Source organism: Papaver somniferum, unplaced genomic scaffold (assembly GCF_003573695.1).
Source record: "Papaver somniferum cultivar HN1 unplaced genomic scaffold, ASM357369v1 unplaced-scaffold_133, whole genome shotgun sequence".
In the NCBI taxonomy this organism is placed as follows: domain Eukaryota; kingdom Viridiplantae; phylum Streptophyta; class Magnoliopsida; order Ranunculales; family Papaveraceae; genus Papaver; species Papaver somniferum.
Window position 1 is genome coordinate 1,054,011 of NW_020622492.1, and position 22,021 is coordinate 1,076,031.

At 35.2% G+C, this 22,021-nt stretch overlaps 2 long non-coding RNA genes across 2 annotated transcripts; both read right to left on the reverse strand.

The window, feature by feature from the left end:
• Nucleotides 1-5,307: 5,307 nt before the first annotated feature.
• On the reverse strand, nt 5,308-6,430 carry LOC113333432. Its single transcript, XR_003351980.1, has 3 exons — nt 6,131-6,430; nt 5,583-5,640; nt 5,308-5,484 (listed from the first exon to the last, which is right to left on the reverse strand). It is a non-coding gene; the product is annotated as an uncharacterized LOC113333432 (long non-coding RNA).
• A 1,895-nt stretch (nt 6,431-8,325) lies between these two features.
• On the reverse strand, nt 8,326-9,311 carry LOC113333433. The gene is made up of 3 exons (XR_003351981.1): nt 9,267-9,311; nt 8,877-8,944; nt 8,326-8,490 (listed from the first exon to the last, which is right to left on the reverse strand). It is a non-coding gene; the product is annotated as an uncharacterized LOC113333433 (long non-coding RNA).
• Nucleotides 9,312-22,021: the final 12,710 nt, after the last annotated feature.

Here is a 22,021-nt window from a genome sequence, read left to right on the forward strand (position 1 = left end):
TCAACCTTATTCATCTTAACCACAACTAGTTCAAATGATTCAAATGAAACTAGTTACAGAGTTTTCAATTGCTATATTCTCATAGAAAAGCAAAATCGGTTTGATTCACTCGAATCAATTCATGAATATTAAAGTCACGGTTTGCAAAGAATGCATTCCTTAATATATAAATGTATTAGTTCATGAACAAACAGATTTTATAACTTTAACCACTCAAGTATACATACGGGTACGCATACCAAAGTAACCGGTCTGAGTTTGGGTTCGCCAGTATGCGAATGGGTACGCATATCTTAGTACACTTCCAAAACCCAGCAGAAATTCTCGGACCTATACCTTACGCAAATATGTGTATCGGTATGTGTACCTGGTACCCGGAATTCCACAACTACAAGTACGCATACGAGTATGCATATGGATCACATACATTCAAGAATGCATACTATGTTCATAATCCAATAGTTCTAAACTCTATTTAAATCATTGAAAATTTCTTAGAGGATGACAATAGCCGTTTTCACACACTAGTAGCATCAAAGAAATTTTCAAGTTATTGAAATAATCATAACGAAACATTCCGAGTCTACACAAAGTGATTGTATCACACAAACCGTGTAAGATGTTACTCGGCGATTTTCACATGATCATATTTTGACTTTCGTCAAGGATATAAGATGAACTTGGTTGAAGCGAAAGCTTACCAACACATATTTCGAGAAATATGTAAGCGAGTTAAACTCAGCTCGAAATCTAAAATGTGCATAATCGAATACTATATAGTAATATGACTTTTGTCTCAATATATACGATAGAGTAAAAATAGACTTTCTTAGTGATAGATGAGTTTTAGTCTCCACATACCTTTTGTTGATGAAGTTCCACAAGTTCTCCTCAGTAGTTCTTCGTCTTCAATTGATGAATACCGTGAAGTCTAACGCTTAACTACACAATCTATCCTAGTCCGAGACATTACTATAAGTAGACTAGAAATCAAGCTTGAGATAGCAACGCCTGCGAGTTCGACCGAGCAGTGCTCTAACAATCTCCCCCTTTGTCAATTTTAGTGAAAAAACTATCAATACATATGGATTACAAAATAAATAAACTTTGTAGCTTCTCATCCAAATGCTTGATCTCCTTGGTTCTTCAACATTACTCGAAATATTCGTCACTTCCAAGTACTCCAATGATTCTAAATGTGTTCAACTCAGCCTCATAGTTGTTGAAGATCCGTAGCTATAACAATAAGAAAACAGTTGCTCTCAATCATTGTTATACAGTGTCATAGTATTATTACACAGCATCAAAGTTCAATTGTATCAAAACTTTGACAACAATACTATGATGATATGTATCACTCCCTCATAGTCAATACTTCATCTCACAATGCAAACCACTCCCCCTTACATAATGATACGCAAACCATATGTATTTGTAGTGTGAACTATACATTAATTCTCCCCCATTTTGTCAATATAAATTGGCAAAGGTATGAAAACTAGTTGGATTCTCATGAAATTTTCATAGAGATACTTAATGACCAAAAGAGAATAACATACCAACTTGTTTCGAAATGGATAATTCAATCATAGGATTGGTGGTAAAATTCTGCAAGAAGGTTGAGTTTTGATGTAACTTGGGTGTTGTGAACTGTTGGTGTTGAAGTTGATTGAGATAAACTGAGTAAAGGTTGTTAAAGTCTGAGATTGTGAAGGAAATGGTTTAAAGTCGGTTTATCAGGAAGAATAAGAGTTCAATTGTTGCTGGCAGTAGTTGTGTAATTGAATGTGCAGGGTTGTTTGAGATGATTTCTAGATGATTGTTAGGTTATTAAAAGGCAACATCTATTGGAAAAGTATAGTTGATGGTTTGTGGTCTTAGTTGGAGTCGTAATTACAGAACTGAAGGGGAAGTTATTATGGTTGTGTATATATTTGGTTTGAGGAAGTTCAGAGAGGTGGTGGTGTTGTCTGTGGAGTGTTATTTGTGATTGAGTTAATGATGACAGTACATGGAGGAGGCATGATATGTATTTGAATGGGTAATTGGATTATAGTGCAATGAAAGAATAAGTTGAACCCTGTGAAGTGAGGTAATGGTGATATTTATGGTATTGCAAATGTTATGAGTAATGATATTAAAAGTGTAGGAGCTGTAGTATTGTCTGAATTGAAATTTAATTGAATGAAGTAGGAAATGAATGGGACTGTAAGTCGCAGGAAAGAGATGAATTGAATCTCTTTAGTAGAAGCTTAAAGCTGCAATTGCAGGTAAACTTAGTTTGTATTTGTAAATGAAGTTTGAAGTTATTTAAGAATAAACTAGGTATCACCCGGCCTACGGCCGGGTTCAACCTTTTTGTCGTCAGCCGGGTTTTAAGGTCCTAGCAAAACGCAAGTGTTAGTTATTAATGAAAAGAAGTTTAATTATTGTATACAAAAGAGGAGTCCAATAAGAGAAAAAAAATAGCAGGTGAAGAAGCTTAAAATGATGGATAGACAAACGGACAACCAGTACGGTTGGGTCCCCTCTAATCATGAACTCCACCAAAAAAAATTCTCTATAAGGTTTGCACGCCTAACCACACTCATATGAGCAGCTAATAACGTACTTATGCACCAAAAAAATGATCCACGACATTCATGTCTTTTCTTTGGTTAATATGTTTGTTTTCTTTTCTTTTTTTGTAGATCGGTGTAATTTAGAGAAGTCGAGTTAAAAAAACCAATCTTGAGTCCGGTGGTTTTTATAAAAAGATTGCAAGCTTTCAAGTATAAAAAGATAAATATAATTTGTATTGGAATTGACCTTAATCCATCGCCACTTTCAATGGTTGATCCAGAGACCTAAGGTTATAGCTGGGGCAGAAAAATAGCTAAGGTCAGCTATAACCTGGTTGGAGCTGGGATTATAATGGAATAAGCCGTGCAAAGATAATGTTGGTTATAAATGGCTGAGAATAGGTTAAATGTTCTCGCAAAATAATAGGTAAAATTTTCTCATTATCATCGCGAAATGAAGAAAACATGCAAAAAAGAAGATGTTAGGACACGTAGTCAAGAATCTTCGTTGTTTTCTGCGATAACTGTTTTAGTCAGTTCAGTTATCGATATTGTGTAAAACTTGAACTGAAAGTTAGTAAATGAAGGAACGCTCATTTTTTTGTCTTTTCTTGAAGCATGAGTAATGGTAGTTACAGTTGTCGTTCCAAGAAGGAAAATTTCCTCTCTACCCTATAAATTGATGCTTATAAGTAACATAAAGATTCAAAGAATACACAACAAAAAGAAAAAGTGATGAGTGATCTTTTAAGGAAAATATTAAAATTGAGATTTTGGGCATTTTTGGGAGAAATTGCAATCAGTTTCAATGTCAATCGGACTACTAACCCCGTGTATGCTTTAAACGTTGTTAGCACAAACTTATTCCACCGCGTTTCAATATCAAGTTATCCAAATTTAATCTACGCATTCAACAATGAGGCCGACCCATAGGATGATCAAGTTTGATCAAATGAGTAACGAATATATAATGTTTTTTATTACATTTTGCTAAAAAATATATAATGGATAATGAAGTTGTGACATTTTGTTACGATTGGTGGGTGGTTGATCAAACTACAGACTCAATTTTTTCCATATCTTCGTTTAATGCTTCACAGTTATGCTTACAAATGCCAACGCTTTCGTTACGGTTTGTCGTTGTATAATACAACTTACAAAGGATGTTGACGGTGATACAAAGGAGTAGATCGAGAGAGACAATATTAGGGTTTTGTTTAAATTCGGAATTAGTGAGAAAAATTAGGAATTATAGTTTAATTTAAGAATTTGGATCAGGATCGGTAGATAGTCATGATAAGAGGTTAGTCGGCCTAGTCGGGCAGTTCTAATATTGGTTATAATGGGTCGTGGCACGATCTCAGCCGTCGATCCTAGAGATAATACTAACCATCTTTTATCCATCATAGACACCACCTTTCCTTTGAACATTGATGAGTTGTTGTTGTAAGTTAATCAAGAAGTTGATAATGCAAAAAACAGAATTGTTGCATGTTAGTCATCCCAATCAATCTAGCTGACTCACCTGAATCAGTCTTAGTGACTGAGTTAACCCAGTTTTGACTCATTTGACCAGAATAGTTAGACTTTAAATTGACCAGACCCTGGACTTTGAACTTGACTTTAGACATGGACCACCAGTTGACCTGTTGACCGTTAGTAGACTCAGATAGACTGGACCTTATTTTAAGGCGCCAGTTTAGTGGATTTGGGCTTAGACCTAGTATTCATATTTTGAATGTTTGGATCCTTATGATCCGAATTAACCTTTGGCTTCTTCTACAAAGTTGTAGATATTCACAAGACTTAACTAATGGACTATAGAACCAACCCAATTCAATTAATAAACCTTAGTTATACTAAAGATAGATAAATAAAAGATGTAGAACCTTAAATGAGCCTAGAATCATTAGAAAGACTTGTATGATTCTTGTGTGAGCCTTTTGTCTAGTTTCTTAGACTTCTTGTGTGATTAACAGTTAGTCTATATTAACAACGATCGATTCAAAGGATGAACCGGTGGATCGTGGATCTCGAGGTAGGCGTAACTTGTCATCAAAAGAGGTGGGAATACATTTGACTCTTTTGTAACCATTGTTGTTTCTTTTACAAAAGTCTTTGTTTATTAAACTCATGCATTGCAGTTTGTGCATGCCATGCATTGTTTAACTTGTATTACAATAATTCTATTGATTTTGTTAATCTTTCCATGGTTTGGAAAGGACCTGTAATGTTTTGTGGTTAATATGAATTTTTTATGGGAAATGAGAATTTCCACGTGCGGTATATATGATACGCTCCTTCATTTATATCTACATGAATTTGAGATTTTATGTGTATTAGGTGTGTAAGGAATTGGGCAACACTAGTGTAAACTAATAGGGTGTGTAAGGAATTGGTCGACACTCAATATAGTACATTGTTTGAAGAAGGAGTTTGTCCATATACATGTTTGTTTATTTCAGTGACTTGGTTAGGGCTGCACATGGGTCGGTTTGGGTCGGTTTTGGCCTCACCCACCACCCGACCCACTGATGGCGGGTAACAGAAGTTGTCACCCGCAACCGACCCAACAACACAATGGGTCGGTTGTCACCCGACCCATTGTGACGGCGGGTTTGGTCGGGTGGGTGGTGGGTTACCCACCATAAAATAAAATGACATTAGTACATTACATTAACAAGGAACAGAGTTATTGAGTATAAGTGTATAACTGTATAACAGTATAAGTGTATAACAAAGTTGATAAAGCTAACAATAAAAAGGAACAGAGTTCAATTGTTCAAAGCTCAAAAGATAAAAGAGTGCATTACTATTGAGTATTGCGTACTATACTAAAGCCTAATATCATATAAAGCGACCAACAGCGAGTCGCTGCAAGCCTGCAAGTTTGTGGATGTTTTACCTCCGAATGGCTGAAAGCCTGAAATAAAACGAAGTCTGTAAATTAGTTACAGTAACAAAGATGAACTCAGAAATATCAAGCTACTGACAATGACCCTTGGGCCTTGGCGTCATTACCTTGTCTATGAGTCTATGACGATAGAAGAAGAAGCAAGGTCACTGAAACTGAATAGCTCTGCAAGCGAAATGATTCAAATGAACAATTAAACTGAATAACTCAGCTTCATCATAATCTCAACATCCAAATTCAACTATAAGAACATATAAAATATCCTAATACTAAGAACATCAAGATAACAGACAATATACAGATCAAAGCAAAATTTGAAAAGCCAAATTTCAAGATTCTCAAACCATAGAAAACAGTATAACAAACATCAAACAGATAACTGAATTTAAGAAATCCAATTGATATGAGTTACACGACATTGTGACAATGCCTCTGACATGTTGATATAGAGATAACTATGAGTGATCTTCGGATTTCAAAAGATTTTTGTTATAGATTACTAACATAACAGGGCAGTTAACATAACAGGGCAGTTAATCTATTCACATAGCATGCATTATGTTTAGTAAACCATGTACTTTCATGTAATAAACATGCTGCAGTAAAACTCACAGTGTCATGAACAACAATAGAGCCAAGGAAAATTTAGACATACCAGACTCAGCAATATCAATCTCCTCCTCCTCGACTCCAAGGGTAGATGAATCCATGTCTATTGGTGTTCGTAACCAATTTTGTAACAAAATTAAGGCCTCAAGTGTCTTGGGCTTTAAGGAGCTTCGAAAAGGATCCAAAATTCTTTTTCCGGTACTAAATGCTGATTCTGAAGCAACGGAAGAAACGGGAATAGCAAATATATCTTTAGCCATAAGTGGCAAAATGTCAAACCTCGCAGCATTTACCTTCCACCATTGTAATATATCAAAAGTAGCATTTTCATTTGTGGGTGTGTAGATCGGTTCAGCCAAGTACCTTTCTACCTCAGATCTCCCAATGTCCTCCACATTACTCAATTGATGCTTTCGTTTATTCCTTCCCGCCATATACTTGGCCTTGCTAGAAATAGTACTTCCAAACAGCTCCACAAAATTTTGATGAAGATACTGCACATCTAACATTTTCTGCTTTATAAGCTGCAAACAGCTCCACAAAATTTTTCAGAACTTCTTCAACCCATTTTTCTACAAGTTTTTTCTTCATTGCTGGGTCATAATGCACAATTAAATCTTCAACAGTCACAAATAATCCATGTTCTTTCTCTCGTGGATCAAGAAGTACAGCCATAAACATCAACGAATTCATCTTTCGGTATGTTCCCCAATATTTGTTGTACTTGAGCAACATTACAGCACCCATGTGGCTTAAGAAAGGGTCCTCATGTGTATTTTTCCATTCTTATAATTCTTGACGAACAGTGCCAAGTTCCAATAAGAAAGAATGAGAAGTAACATAAGTAGAAGCTGAAAATGCAACAGTTGCTTCATAAAATACTTGTAGAAACTTAATCAGAACTCTCGCGTTGCACCAATCGTATCGTTCAGGAGCATGCACTTTTGGCCTGTTTTTTTTCTTGGCTTTCCTGACAGCAGCAGAATCTTCTTCTTCAGTAGTATCAAGTTCTTCTTCATTGTCTGATTCCAGATCATAATCAGCATCAAGATCAACAGTGTCATCACCATCACCCATAATATTATCTGGTACTGGAATATCAAAGCAAAACTCTTCACAAAATGCCTTATCCAACTCACGTAGCCTTTCAAATGCCTTTTCATATCTTTCAGCAGCAACAAGCATTAAGTAAGTAGAATTCCACCGCGTTCTCACATCTAATATCAGACCCTTTTTACAATCTATTCTTTCCGACTCAGCAGCCTCCGTAAACCTTTTATATCTTGCGGGAGATTTCGTGACATATTTTACCACTGCCCTGATCCTGAGAAGTGATGTATGATACTTCTTCATACCGTCCTTCACAACAAGTGCAAGTACGTGAGCCGCACATCGAACATGTAAATGTTTAGCTCCGAGTAATGCAGAACCCCAACTCTGAACTCTCTTCCTCAAATAGTCAACAGCAACTTTATTTGCAGACGCATTATCAAGCGTCACAGTGAAAACCTTTTCAAGTCCCCAGTCTAGCAAACATTTCGCCAAAGCCTCTCCAATATTTGTACCTTCATGGCTATCAATCAAGCAAAAACAGATAATTCTTTTATGTAGTTTCCAATGATGATCAATGAAATGCGCAGTCACTACCATATAATTGTAATTCTGCGATGACGTCCAAGTGTCAGTAGTAAGGCACACTTTTATCTTGTTTGCTTTGAAATAACTTTTCAGATTAGCCTTCTCTGTCAAAAACAGCTTGCACACATCACGGTATATTGTCATACGACTTGGAAGCTTAAATCGAGGCTCAAGATACTTACAAAAAGCTATAAAACCTTCACCTTCAACAATTCTAAAAGCCATTTCATCGGTAACGATAAATCTAATCAGCGCTCTCCTGCACGCATCTTGAGAAAAAGACACCCCAACCAACTGTGGTTCCTCTCCAAGCTTGCAAGGCTGGAATTCAAGTGTTTGTTGTCCGTCAGCTCTAGCCTCATTCATTTCATTCTTATACTTCTGACACTTATCCAAATGATGTTGGAGATTAGAAGTCCCATGTTTCTTACCATCCAAATTTTTCTTACCAATCTTGTAATTAGCCTTTTTGCAATATTTACATTTCGCTCTCTCACCATTTTCATAAATATCATAGTGATCCCATACCTTTGATCTCTTCACACCAGCATTAGGATTATCATCTAATGTTTCACCTGCGGCACAAGCATGAGAAGGTTCAGAAGCTGGTGTAGATGAGCCAGCGGTACTCCCTGTCCCTGCTGATGGTCCATGCACTTGTCCAGAACGCGGTGGACGTGGAGGGGGAGGTCCCATTTGTGATGCCACTCCATGTATAATTGGAAGATTAGAAGCAGAATCATCTTCTGAGATTTCAACCATGGTAACCTGCACAAAAGAAACAATTGAAAGTACTAACACCATACTGAATTGAACAAAATACTCATGACTTAGTTCAAATACCAAATAAATTAACTAGGTTGTACTAAAGAACTGAGATTGATTTAAAAAATCAATTAGAACTTGCTAGGTAATCAATTCAGTCCATATAAACTAGGTAATTCTAACATGTAGCTTCAACTGAGTCCTAGCGGTAGGGTTTCCGAAGGCCTTATGTTAACGACAGAAACATCCTCTCAACAAAGAGAGAATGAGCTACAAGTAGCTTTTGCGATTCACCGCTAGGACCATTTTTATCATGCTCAATAAGATTCTATCAAACTTCACCTAAACAATATAAAAGGAACCAAAATAAGCAAAACAGTTGGATATACCTTCTTAGTTTTCCTAAACCAACTCTGATTAGTTGAATTTGTTACATAAGTCACTACCCCACCGACACCTTACAGCATAGATACACAATACAAAAATTCTTAAGTTCAGACCATACAACTTATAAAAACTTCTAAGTTAAGAGATTATACAAAATTTATTGAAGTACACCAATTTAATTCTAACATGTAGCTTCAACTGAGTCCTAGCGGTAGGGTTGCCGAAGGCCTTATGTTAACGACAGAAACATCCTCTCAACAAAGAGAGAATGAGCTACAAGTAGCTTTTGCGATTCACCGCTAGGACCATTTTTATCATGCTCAATGAGATTCTATCAAACTTCACCTAAACAATATAAAAGGAACCAAAATAAGCAAAACAGTTGGATATACCTTCTTAGTTTTCCTAAACCAACTCTGATTAGTTCTTCTTCAAACTCTAATGAACTGAACTTCAGTTCTTCAATCTTGACAAACCCTACCATGGAATAAAAAAAAACATTAGATTCAGATAAACAACAAAGTGAACAAACCATAAAATGGAAAGGACATATAAAAGGAACCTAAATAATCAAAACAATTTCATAGTTGGATATACCTTCTTAGTTCTTCTTAAACCAACTCTGAGTCTCTGACCAGTTCTTCTTCAAGCTCCAATGACTGAACTTCAGTTCTTCAATCTTGAAAAACCCTAACATGGAAAAATAAAATAAAGGGTATTAGATTCAGATTCAGTTCTTCAATCTTGACAAACCCTAAACACATAAACATTCAAGAATCCTTTGAATCTACTGATTAAACTCTTCATTACTGAGTTCTAACATAGTAACATCATACCAATTCATTCCAAACTGAAATTAAAAAACAACACCCTAAACAGATAAACCCTAAATTGAAAATTACTGAGTTCCTAATCTTACCTTCCGTTATTGGTTTGCTTCTGGTGATGCCGATGATCCACAAAGAGAATCTGAGACTGAGAGAAGAAAAAAGAATGGAGTTGGAGACTTGGATGGAGATGAGTCTGTCTGAGAAGGAGAGAAGACTCAGAAGAGGGAGAGGCCGCAGAAGAGAAGAGAAGGAGATTGTGATTAGGTTAGGTTAAGTTAGGTCTTTTATACATCAATTCAACGGCTCTGATAATCCATCCTAGGTTAGATCTAAGGGTCAGGATCCTACGTTAGTTTTGGGCGGGTGGGTGGGTCGGTTCGGGTGACGGAAGTTTCTACCCGCAACCGATCCAAAATAGGTGGGTTCTGGCGTGCCTCACCCATAGTCGACCCATGCCTCGGCGGGTTGGGTCGGCTGCGGGTATTTTTGGTCGGGTACGGGTTGGGTCGGCGGGTTGGGTCGGGTATGTGCAGCCCTAGACTTGGTCACTATTTAATGTTTCGGAAAGCATGTATTGTTTTCCAAATCTTGCTTATGATTACTTGAAAGTTAAATGTTATTCTTGCTGGGCACCCCTTTTAGGTATGATGTGCTCACCCATTCCCACTTTCAGTTTCAGAGACAGATCAGAGTTGCGCAGCGAAAGCTTCAAGGGTTGATTTCGTTAGTTGGTTAATTTTTATCTATGTTTATTATATGCATATCGTATTTGTAAACCAAATGACTATTATATATATATATATATATATATATATATATATATATATATATATATATATTTGAGAGGAGTTCTTATATATATATATTTCTGAGCGGGGCTAGTTTTTGGGTTAAGTTTTGTAACATATTTCTTAATTGAATGTTTAAGTAAATGATTTAGATTTTTAATGCCTCTTATTTAATTAATCTCTTGGATTAGTCGGCTGCTAATTTAGGGGCCGCTACATTATTGGTATCAGAGCTCATTATTAGATCTTAAATGGGAAGCAATAGATTAGCCAGTGCCAGTTAGTGAAATAGATTAGTTTAGAACTGGGTTGGATTGTGAGATAAATCTTAATCACTATAAGCTATATATAATTAAAAGATTTATTTGATTGATTAATTTGTTTGTTGATTGTTTGCGTATGTAATAAAATAAAAATTGTAGGGTACATTGCTAATAAAGGTTAAGGACTAATCAGTCTAAAAAGTATGAACACGTACACAATCCAATACTAGAAAAATAGTGACAATAGTATTATTTATAAAAACTATTTTAGTATTATTGATAAATCTTAAAAGTCACATAAAATCTTATTGAGTACCTTGACTTATACGTAGGGTCAATAATTTATAATTACATAAAATGTCAATATTTTGGGATTTAATAATATTTGTAAGAGTAGTTAGAAAAATAGTTCAATCATCAATGTTGATAATAATAATATTATAATGGTAATTTTAGAATAAATATAAAACTAAAAAAAAATCACTAATTTACAGTTTGTAATTAATCATTATACAAAGCTTTTGGTTGGTAACCTAGCAACAAGCTGGGCTCCAACACCTTTTTGAATAGCAACGCCTAATCTATGAAAAATAAAGCTACCAAAACCACTACTAGCGTCGTTACTAACTAAACAATTCTTCAGGCGCTTGAAAAAACACAAAGTATCCTCACCCAACTCTCCTAGAGTAGAGAAAGCCAAAACACTCAATCCATGGCCATGTGAAATACACTTGTCCAAGTATTTAGAGTGTTTACGTGAAACCGCATTAGATATAGCTTTCCCTGGGACGAAAGAGCGAATTCCATCACCTGCGAAGGGCGAAACACCAGTGACATCCATACAAACATCCTTTCCGTCTTCCCAGTTAAGCACAAGAATATCAGCAGGTTTCAGCTCTTTGTTATCATTCGTCAGAAATCCCAAAGAAACTTCCTTACGAGCAGGAACACTAGCTTTGAAGCAAATGTCGACGACTACATCACGAACAATATCATGTCGAAACTTGGGGCCTATATCCTTAGCACAATGAAGTGCATGATCACCAAAGATGTCCATGGTTTTATTACAACTTGGGCACAAGCCATTCTCAAGAAAAAATGGGATACCAAGACGATAGCAAAGTACAACTCTAAAATGTCTAGGTCCAAGGCACTGATTAAGCCCAATGATGGGTACAGCCATTAAATAATCTTGTGCATGCTTCATACGGTTGCACTGCCACAGGATGGAATCTCTTGCGGACATAGAAAATTGGTCTGGGATTTATAAATTAAAATAATAATAAAAAATGATTCTAATAAAGTAATGTTAGCATTTATCAATTAGTACCATATTAAACTTAACTAAAATTTCAATAAGGGTATATAACGATAAAAATAATAATCATGATTAAATAGCTATGAAAAATTATTTACACTTATCTACGATTAATTATTGTAAATTAAACTAATGACAACTTAGGAATAGATATTTTGGGTTTAAGCTAGACAATTAATATAATACTTATTAGGCGTTAGACGTGAAAGGTGAAGATATAATGTATAAAAATAAAAAGACTCGACTTGTTAGTAGCCTTGCATCAAAATTATCTTTAGTCTAACAAATGATTTAGTAAATCTTTAAAATGAAACAAATATATATGAAATAGTAATTATAGTATTCAGATGCTTAGTATAATATTAGAACTAAAAGAAAGTAAATTCATATATTAATAGGATACGCTATATTAATAGTAAAATCTAAAGACTATTAAGATATAGTATAATTTTATACAGACTCAAACTTAAGCCATATTAAATAACCAACGCCAATCTTTAACAAGATATAGTATACGGATTCGAGATGAATAAATAAAAATCTGTTGTATCAATACTTACGTGAACGTAAAAGTAAAATTATATTTAGAAGATTAAGGCTTAGTGTACCAACTGGACTATCAACTTAAGAATAATGAGAATAATAACACAATTCATGATAGTATTTGAGTAATTAAGATGGTAACAAATCTATAATAGATAATAATTGAAAATTTTATATATATAGTATCACACTAAAGTTAAAATTTCAGATATTATAAATTGACGTGAATCGAATTTGGATTACTAATAATGATGAAATAAATAAATAATAATAACGGTAAATAAATTTTGATGATTAGATTGCTTAAACTGATGTGGACTATTTATATATTTTACGAAGTAAATTAATCAGACTTACACCAGTTACAATAAAAGTTTAGAGACTAATTAATCTTAATGAACTAATACTTAGTTAATCCAGCACTGGGGAATAGTGAGGTTGGTAATTTTGATGTGTTCGGGTGATACTTGTTACGTAGGTAGGCATTGTCAGGCGTCGCGAACCTAGATAGGGCAACTGCATTCTTGTATCACTAGGCATTGTAGGGAGACTTGCTTCTATTAGTGGATTGATATATCCCAAATTTTACTTAGAAACTTTATTATAGAATATCTTTTTTCATAAATAGAACCAATAACTTATTTAAATAGAAACTAATCTATTGAACCTAGAGCCAAAAGTTTTAGTAGTAGAAAGCCATATAGGTTTGTGCTTTGTTTCTTATTATTTGCGCTTAGACAAGAGATGGGATTATTCTTTAAGGTGGAGAGTTTTTGAAGACTTTAAGGATGATGTGATTTTCGAGGACGAAAATGTATAAGATGGGGTGAATGTAAATACCCTCAAGCTCGTCAACACTATTAGACCAGTCAAGTGATGAATTAGCCGATAATAGTTCGATTAGTTTAACACGAACGTTAGTTATTAGAAATTAATATAACAATGATATAGATACGAAACTAGTACCATCGATTAGATCTCGAAAAGTTATGCGAAATGGACTACTCGAACGTGTGAATCGGATACCAGATGAAGAAGAAAACATCAAGACAATATGAAGGGTAAAATCATCATTTATGGGAAAATGCTTTTGGGGCAACAAGGTCACGTTGTGGCTGCCCATATCATTTGAGAGAGTTCCTTTATCATATTTTGTTGGTCTTATCCCCAACCGATCGAGAAGATAAGTCTTCTTTTCTCTTCTTTCTTCTTTCATTTTCTCTTCATTCTTCTTCTTCTTCTTCTTCTTCTTCTTTCCTCCCTCTTCATCTGTTCTTCCTCTGGCGATTCAGAGAGAAATATCAGATGGGAAATTTCTAAAGATAAGTTGTGAGACAAATGAATCAAGCGATGGAGGAGGTGTTGTTGCTGTTTGACTTTTAGAGGAAATTAAATCGAGAAGCCAGTGAGTTAGGGTTTGCAAAACTGGTTAATTGAATCCGTTTGGATTAGATAGATTGTTAGGTTGCAGATAGATAAAGAACACGAGGGTTGTGGATGAATTGTTGTTTTGAAGTTTTTTTGATGATTAATTGAAAGGCTAGGGTTTGTAAGAGAAGTCAGAGAAGATGAAATTGAGGATTTAGAAGATTAGTTGGAGGTGGGTTCGTCATAAATTTGAGTTAAGGTTGAAAGGTTAGCTTGAGAATGATCGTTAGGGTTTTGAATTTGAAGTTGTGGGTGTTGTTTGAAGCTGCTAATGACAATTTTAGGGTTTCAGTGGAGGTGATGGATGATGAAGCAGTTCAGAGGGTGATAAGAGTTGGGTAAGCTTCGATTTACCTTAATTTCACTAATTTGAGTTAAATTGTTTCTATCCTATATATATATATATAGTGATTATGAATTGAACTGAAACCTAGTTATGTGTGGGGTTGAGCTGTGATGGTAGTATAGGGTTGTGTTAAAATACATGAAGGGGGGAAAATGTGGTAGTGTTGTTGAAATTTTGAATGGATGGAAGTTGTGGATGAATGTTCAGGATTTTGTAAAGGAAATGGATAATTCAATCATAGGATTGGTGGTAAAATTCTGCAAGAAGGTTGAGTTTTGCTGTAACTTGGGTGTTGTGAACTGTTGGTATTGAAGTTGATTGAGATAAACTGAGTAAAGGTTGTTTGAGTCTGAGATTGTGAAGGATTGGGTTTGAAGTCGGTTATCAGGAAGAATAAGAGTTCAATTGTTGCTGGAAGTAGTGGTGTAATTGAATGTGCAGGGTTGTTTGAGATGATTTCTAGATGATTGTTAGGTTATTAGAAGGCAACATCTATTGGAAAAGTATAGTTGATGGTTTGTGGTCTTAGTTGGAGTTGTAATTACAGAACTGAAGGGGAAGTTATTATGGTTGTGCATGTTTGTTTGAGGAAGTTCAGAGAGGTGGTGGTGTTGTCTGTGGAGTGTTATTTGTGATTGAGTTAATGATGACAGTACATGGAGGAGGCCTGATATGCATTTCAATGGGTAATTGGATTACAGTGCAATGAAAGAATAAGCTGAACCCTGTGAAGTGAGGTAATGGTGATATTTCTGGTATTTCAAGGGTTATGAGTAATGATATTAAAAGTGTAGGAGCTGTAGTGTTGTTTGAATTGAAATTTAATTGAATGAAATAGGAAATGAATGGGACGGTCAGTTGCAGGAAAGAGTTGAATTGAATCTCTTTAGTAGAAGCTTAAAGCTGCAATTGCAGGTAAACTTAGTTTGTATTTGTAAATGAAGTTTGAAGTTATTTAAGAATGAATGACTTGTTGTTGTAATGTTAATCAAGAAGTTGAGAATGTAAAAAACAGAATTGTTGCATGTTAGTCATCCCAGTCAATTTAGCTGACTCACCTGAATCAGTTTTAGTGACTGAGTTAGCCCAGTTTTGACTCATTTGACCAGAATAGTTAGACTTTAAATTGACCAGACCCTGGACTCTGACCTTGACTTTAGACATGGACCACCAGTTGACCCGTTGATCGTTAGTGACCGTTAGTAGATTCGGATAGACTGGACCTTATTTTAAGGCGCCAGTTTAGTGGACTTGGGCTTAGACCTAGTATTCATATTTGGAATGTTTGGACCCTTATGGTCCGAATTAACCTTTGGTTTTTTCTACAAAGTTGTAGATATTCACAAGACTTATCTAATGGACTATGGAACCAACCCAATTCAATTAGTAAACCTTAGCTATTTTAAAGATAGATAAATAAAAGATGTAGAACCTTAAATGGGCTTGGAATCATTAGAAAGACTTGTATGATTCTTGTGTGAGCCTTTTGGCTAGTTTCTTAGATTTCTTGTGTGATTAACAATTAGTCTATATTAACAACGATCGATTCAAAGGATGAACCGGTGGATCGTGGATCTCGAGGTAGGCGTGGCTTGTCATCAAAAGAGGTGGGAATACATTTGACTCTTTTGCAACCATTGTTGTTTCTTTTACAAAAGTCTTTGTTTATTAAACTCATGTATTATCAGTTTGTGCATTCCATACATTGTTTAACTTGTATTACAATAATTCTTTTGATTCTGTTAATCTTTCCATGGTTTGGAAAGGACGTGTAATGTTTTGTGGTCAATATGAATTTGTTATGGGAAATGAGAATTTCCACATGTGGTATATAGGATGCGCTCCTTCATTTCATGAATTCGAGCTTTTATGCGTATTTGGTGTGTAAGGAATTGATCTACACCAGTATAAACTAATAGGGTGTGTAAGGAATTGGTCGACACTCAATATAGTACATTGTTTGAAGAAGGAGTTTGTCCATATACATGTTTGTTTATTTCAGTGACTTGGTCACTATTTAATGTTTCGGAAAGCATGTATTGTTTTCCAAATCTTGCTTATTATTGCTTGAAAGTTAAATGTTATTCCTGTTGGGCACCCCTTTTAGGGATGATGTGCTCACCCATTCCCACTTTCAGTTTCAGAGACAGATCAGAGTTGCGCAGCGAAAACTTCAAGGGTAGATTTCGTTAGTTGGTTAATTTTTACTATTTTTATTATATTGCATATCGTATTTGTAAACCAAATGACTATTATATATGTATCATTTGAGAGGAGTTCTTGTATATATATTTTCTGAGCGGGGCTAGTTTTTGGGTTAAGTTTTGTAACAGATTTCTTAACTTAATGTTTAAGTAAATGATTTAGATTTTTAATGCCTCTTATTTAATTAGTCTCTTGGATTGGTCAACTTCTAGTTTAGGGGGCGCTACAATAACATACCAATTTAGCAAGAGACCTGGTCCATAACATACAGTCAATAGTGCTTGGCATCATGTTGACCGCAATCAGTTTCGCAGCAACTTTGAGAAACAACCCAGCACCACGAACATCAATCTTGTCATCTCTCCGAGAGACATCTCTATTAAAGAGACGATTTGACATCACTTGTGGAGTCAATCTTTCATTCTTAGGAGGAGGAAATCGAACACTACCAATATGAATTATATTCAACAGGTAAGCAATAATATGACGATCCACAGTGAAAGTAATACCTCCTACAATAGTCTTGAGCATGCAATTGCTGGGTCTGGATCATCAATATTTACTTAAAATTGTGCAGTCATATCAATAAGAGCAGTTCCCATTGATTTGTGAATAATGCCCCAAGAGTGATTTTTGAAGAAATCAGTTAAACCTTGTACCTCAATTTCAGAAGCATTATAGTATCTTTCAAAAACGGGTTGTTTGTTCTTGTACTCCAAAAAAGAGGTCACGAGCAGCAGGGTTAACAAACTTAGCACGGATACGAGAATCATAGAAGGAATTATCCCTAGCTTGACCAGTTGAGTTCCCAACATGACTAGTTCTCTTCCTATGTGCCATTGATGGATATGAACTCACGGAGAAATGTTGAGAAACTTATTTGTTTTGTGAACTTTTGGGTTTTTCTTCCTTGTACACGAACTGATGCTAATGGTAGAACACAGGTACTGCAAGGAAACGAGCAACAAACGCCAACCCGTGGTGTAAATTATTTTTTTGTGATAACAAGGAACTCAAGAACACTCAAAAAGGTTGAGAAATGAGGTTTTGGGAATCAACAGTTCACGAACTGTTTGGGTTTCTTTCTTTTCGTTCTCGAACTGTTGAGAAGAAGAAGAGGCGAAGAGAACGAAGTTGGTTTTTCCTCTTTTAATGTGTCGAACGGTGGTACTCGAACCAGTTACACACTTTCTGGAACATGGTTCCAACATGGACTGGATATAGGTTCAGAGTATGTGACCTATTTTTTTAGTAATTAAGGCTCAACAAATACAATTACGAATTACCTATGTAGTATCAGACACACAGCAAGAAGGTCTCGCTCACCGTGACACCAAGAAAGAGTTTGTTTCCAGCATCTCTTACAACACCCAGTATCGAAAGATACCCAAAAATCAGTTTTCTTTCGTTTTTCAAAGAACATCAGAATCTCACAAAAAAAAATTGTGTTCCTGATTTCTTGTTTTACTACAAAAGAAAAACAGTTTATGCATATAGTCTTTAGTACTGCGAAGGGAAAATCTTTTGACAAAAACAGACGTCCTAACTTCTTCATAAAAGAAGATAATACTACTATCTTGATAGGAAGTATCAGAAATTGAGCAATGAATTGATTCATGCTTTGAGGTGGTACACTCGGATGGCTGGGACTTAAACTCCTTTTTAATTTGTTTAGTTTGTTATAACTAATTGGATTACGCAGAGGAGGAGCACTGCTCTCACTGATTAGTAAATCAATATCAACCTCAACATAAGTATTATTCATCATAACTTGATTTAGCCTATCAAGAGATCCTTGTTCATTTTGGAGGTATATATCAACATCATAAGATAAGCTTTCAAGTTTCTTTTCAATTCCTAAAAAAACTTCAAGGGATTTTAAACCTGGTGGAGGTTTAGATATAATTTTTTCTACAAATTTTATTAAATCAGTCATGGAAGAAAATACTGGAATCCCTGGATCTGGTTGTGCATTTATTGAGATAATACTTCTGTCCATATTCAAATCGCTACAAACACAGACTTATGAGGTCTTAAACGTGTTTGCCTGCTCTGATACCAATTGAAAAAGAGGGGGTCTAACAACCACACCCAATAGTTCGTTCGGCAATCTGAATAGACAAACTCCAATATACTTTCAAGAGAATCAACTAGGAAATCAGACTCAATCCATAGAAAAAGTATATCAAAGAGTTTTATATCTCAATTTCTAAATTCAATCTGCAATCAGAAAAAGGAATTTGCGAGCCCGATTGAATAAGAGAAATAACTTGAACGGTACCAAAGACCAATGTTCAAGTCTCAATCAATTTATATCAACAACCAAAGGTTGTATTATCTAATTGATTAATCTTAACGCACAACCTGTGATATTTCTATTATATAACAAAATATAATGCGGAAAAGAAATAACACAGACACCAGAATTTTGTTAATGAGGAAAACCGCAAATGCAGAAAAACCCTGGGACCTAGTCCAGCTTTGAACATCACACTGTATTAAGCCACTACAGACACTAGCCTACTACCAATGAACTTTGTACGAGAATGTAGTTGAGCCCTAATCAATCTCACACTGATCAAGGTACAGTTGCGCTCCTTATGTCTCTGAACCCCAGTAGGATTCTACGCACCTGATTCCCTTAACTGATCTCACCCACAACCAAGAGTTGCTACGACCCAAAGTCGAAGACTTGATAAACAAATTTGTCTCACACAGAAAAGTCTATTGGAATAGATAAATCTGTCTCCCACAGAAATACCTATGAGTTTTGTTCCGTCTTTTGATAAATCAAGGTACACAGGAACCAATTGATAAACCAGACTTATATTCCCGATGAACAACCTAGTATTATCAATCACCTCACAATAATCTTAGTCGTATGGTAGCGAAACAATATATTGTGGAATCACAAACGATAAGACGAAGATGTTTGTGACTAATAATCTTACCTATCGGAGATAAATCTCAAGCAAATCTTAGCAAAGATAATACTCAATCAAAATATAAAAAGTAAGATCAGAACACGCAAATACAGAGACAATAGTTGGGTCTGGCTTCACAATCCGAATGAAGTCTTTAAGTCGTTAACCTACAGGGTTTCGTGAAAAAACTAAGGTTAAAGGAGAATTGACTCTAATCGCAACTAGTATCACACAGGAGGTGTGGGGATTAGGTTTCCCAGTTTCTAGAGTTCTCCCTTATATAGTTTTCAAATCAGGGTTTGCAAACTAAGTTACCTTGGTAACAAAGCATTCAATATTCACCGTTAGATGAAAACCTGATTAGACTCAAGCTAATATCTTTCAACCGTTAGATCGAACTTAGCTTGTTATACATAAATGGAATGTATCCTCATTTAGGTTTGGGTAACCGTACCTAAATGTGTACACTATGTTGTCTCAACAGTAGTTAACCAAGGTTAGCTTTATGAACACTCTCATATCAACATTATTCATCTTAACCACAACTAGTTCAAATGACTCAAATGAAACTAGTTATAGAGTTGTTCAATTGCTATATTCTCATAGAAACGCAAAATCAGTTTGATTCACCCGAATCAATTCATGAATATTATAGCCACGGTTTCCAAAGAATGCATTCCTTAATATATAAATGTACTAGTTCATGAACAAACCGATTTTAAAACTTTAACCACTCAAGTATGCATATGGGTACGCAGACCTAAGTAGGAAGTCTGAGTATGGGTTCTCCAGTATGCGAACGGGTACCCATACCTTAGTACTCTTCCAAAACCCCGCAGAAATTCCCGGACCTATAACTTACGCAAGTACGTGTACCGGTATGTGTACTTGGTACCCGGAATTCCACAACTACAAGTACGCATATGGGTATGCATACTATAGTTCCGGTCATGGATCACATACATGCAAGAATGCATACTATGTTCATAATCCAATAGTTCTAAACTCTATTTCAATCATTGAAACTTTCTTAGAGGATGACAATAGCCGTTTTCACACATTATTAGCATCAAAGCAATTTTCAAGTTATTGAAATAATCATAAAGAAACATTCCAAGTATACACCAAATGATTGTATCACACGAACCATGTAAGATGTTACTCAGAGATTTTCACATGGTCATCTTTTGACTTTCTTCAAGGATATAAGATGAATTTGGTTGAAGCGAAAGTTTAACAACACAAAATATGTAAGCGAGTTAAACTCAGCTCGAAATCTCAAATGTGCATAATCAAATACTATATAGTAATACGAATTTTGTCTCAATATAGGAGATAGAGTAGAAATAGACTTTCCAAGTGATAGATGAGTTTTAGTCTCCACATACCTTTTGCGGATGAAGTTCCACAAGCTCTCCTTAGTAGTTCTTCGTCTTCAATTGATGAATTCCATGAAGTCTAATGCTCAACTACACAATCTATCCTAGTCCGAGACATTACTATAAGTACACTAGAAATCAAGACTTATATAGTTTTCTTCACTAACATTGACAAACAAGCTTGAGATAGCAACGCTTGCGAGTTCGACCGAGCAGTGCTCTAACAAGTTGTATTAGACACCATGAGTTGATGATAAAGGATTCAAAAGAAGCACTAGGTGATCTTCATTCTCAACTGCTTGAGATGAACAAATATTCTTATGGAAAAGGAAGTGCTAAGAAGAATTTGAATCCAGTATTCGAAAGCGATCTTCATAAGACTCGTGATTAGAAGAAAAATAGACATCAGTTTTTGATTTATTTCAACTATTGTATAAGGTCTATTTTTGAATAAAACTATCTATTATTAATGAATGAAATTATCATTTTATAATTTTTCGTGTGATAGTTTTTCCGAGTACATAGCATGTGCTTGAATGCTTTATATTATTGTTATGTGTTTATGGGATGTTTGATTTCGGTTTTCATAACCTTAATATTCGATCTCATATGATGTGAACCCTTATGGTTTATGTGGCTTTTTGATTTAGCGGGATTAAGTTCTAGCCTATGTTGGTAGGCTTTATCAAAGGATCATAAGGTGTTCCGATTGAGACTCATATGTAAAAAGTCACAATGTGTTGAATCAATTTTTGTTTACATGAATTATGTTTAGCATAAACATATGTGTTTCTGGTTTTCAACTTTTGATATTGGCATGCATTAGTTAAAAGCGATTCAACCTTTCTTTGGTAAAGGTTGCTCTTTGTTGTTGTTCTTTTGTTCTTGCGAGAGGATGACAACATAATGGGGGGGGGGGGGGGGGTTCTAAAATGAACTTGCGCTTAATGATATATCTTTCTCGGGATAAGAGGATACGGAATTTAAGGTAACAGATTTGTTAGTTAATCGTTTTCCTGTTTAAGAAAATTCAGATTTTATTGCATATATTTTGTTTTTGCTTAACAAAATTTCGGTACAATTGATGTTTATTCCATTATGTATGTATGGATGTGTGTGTGTG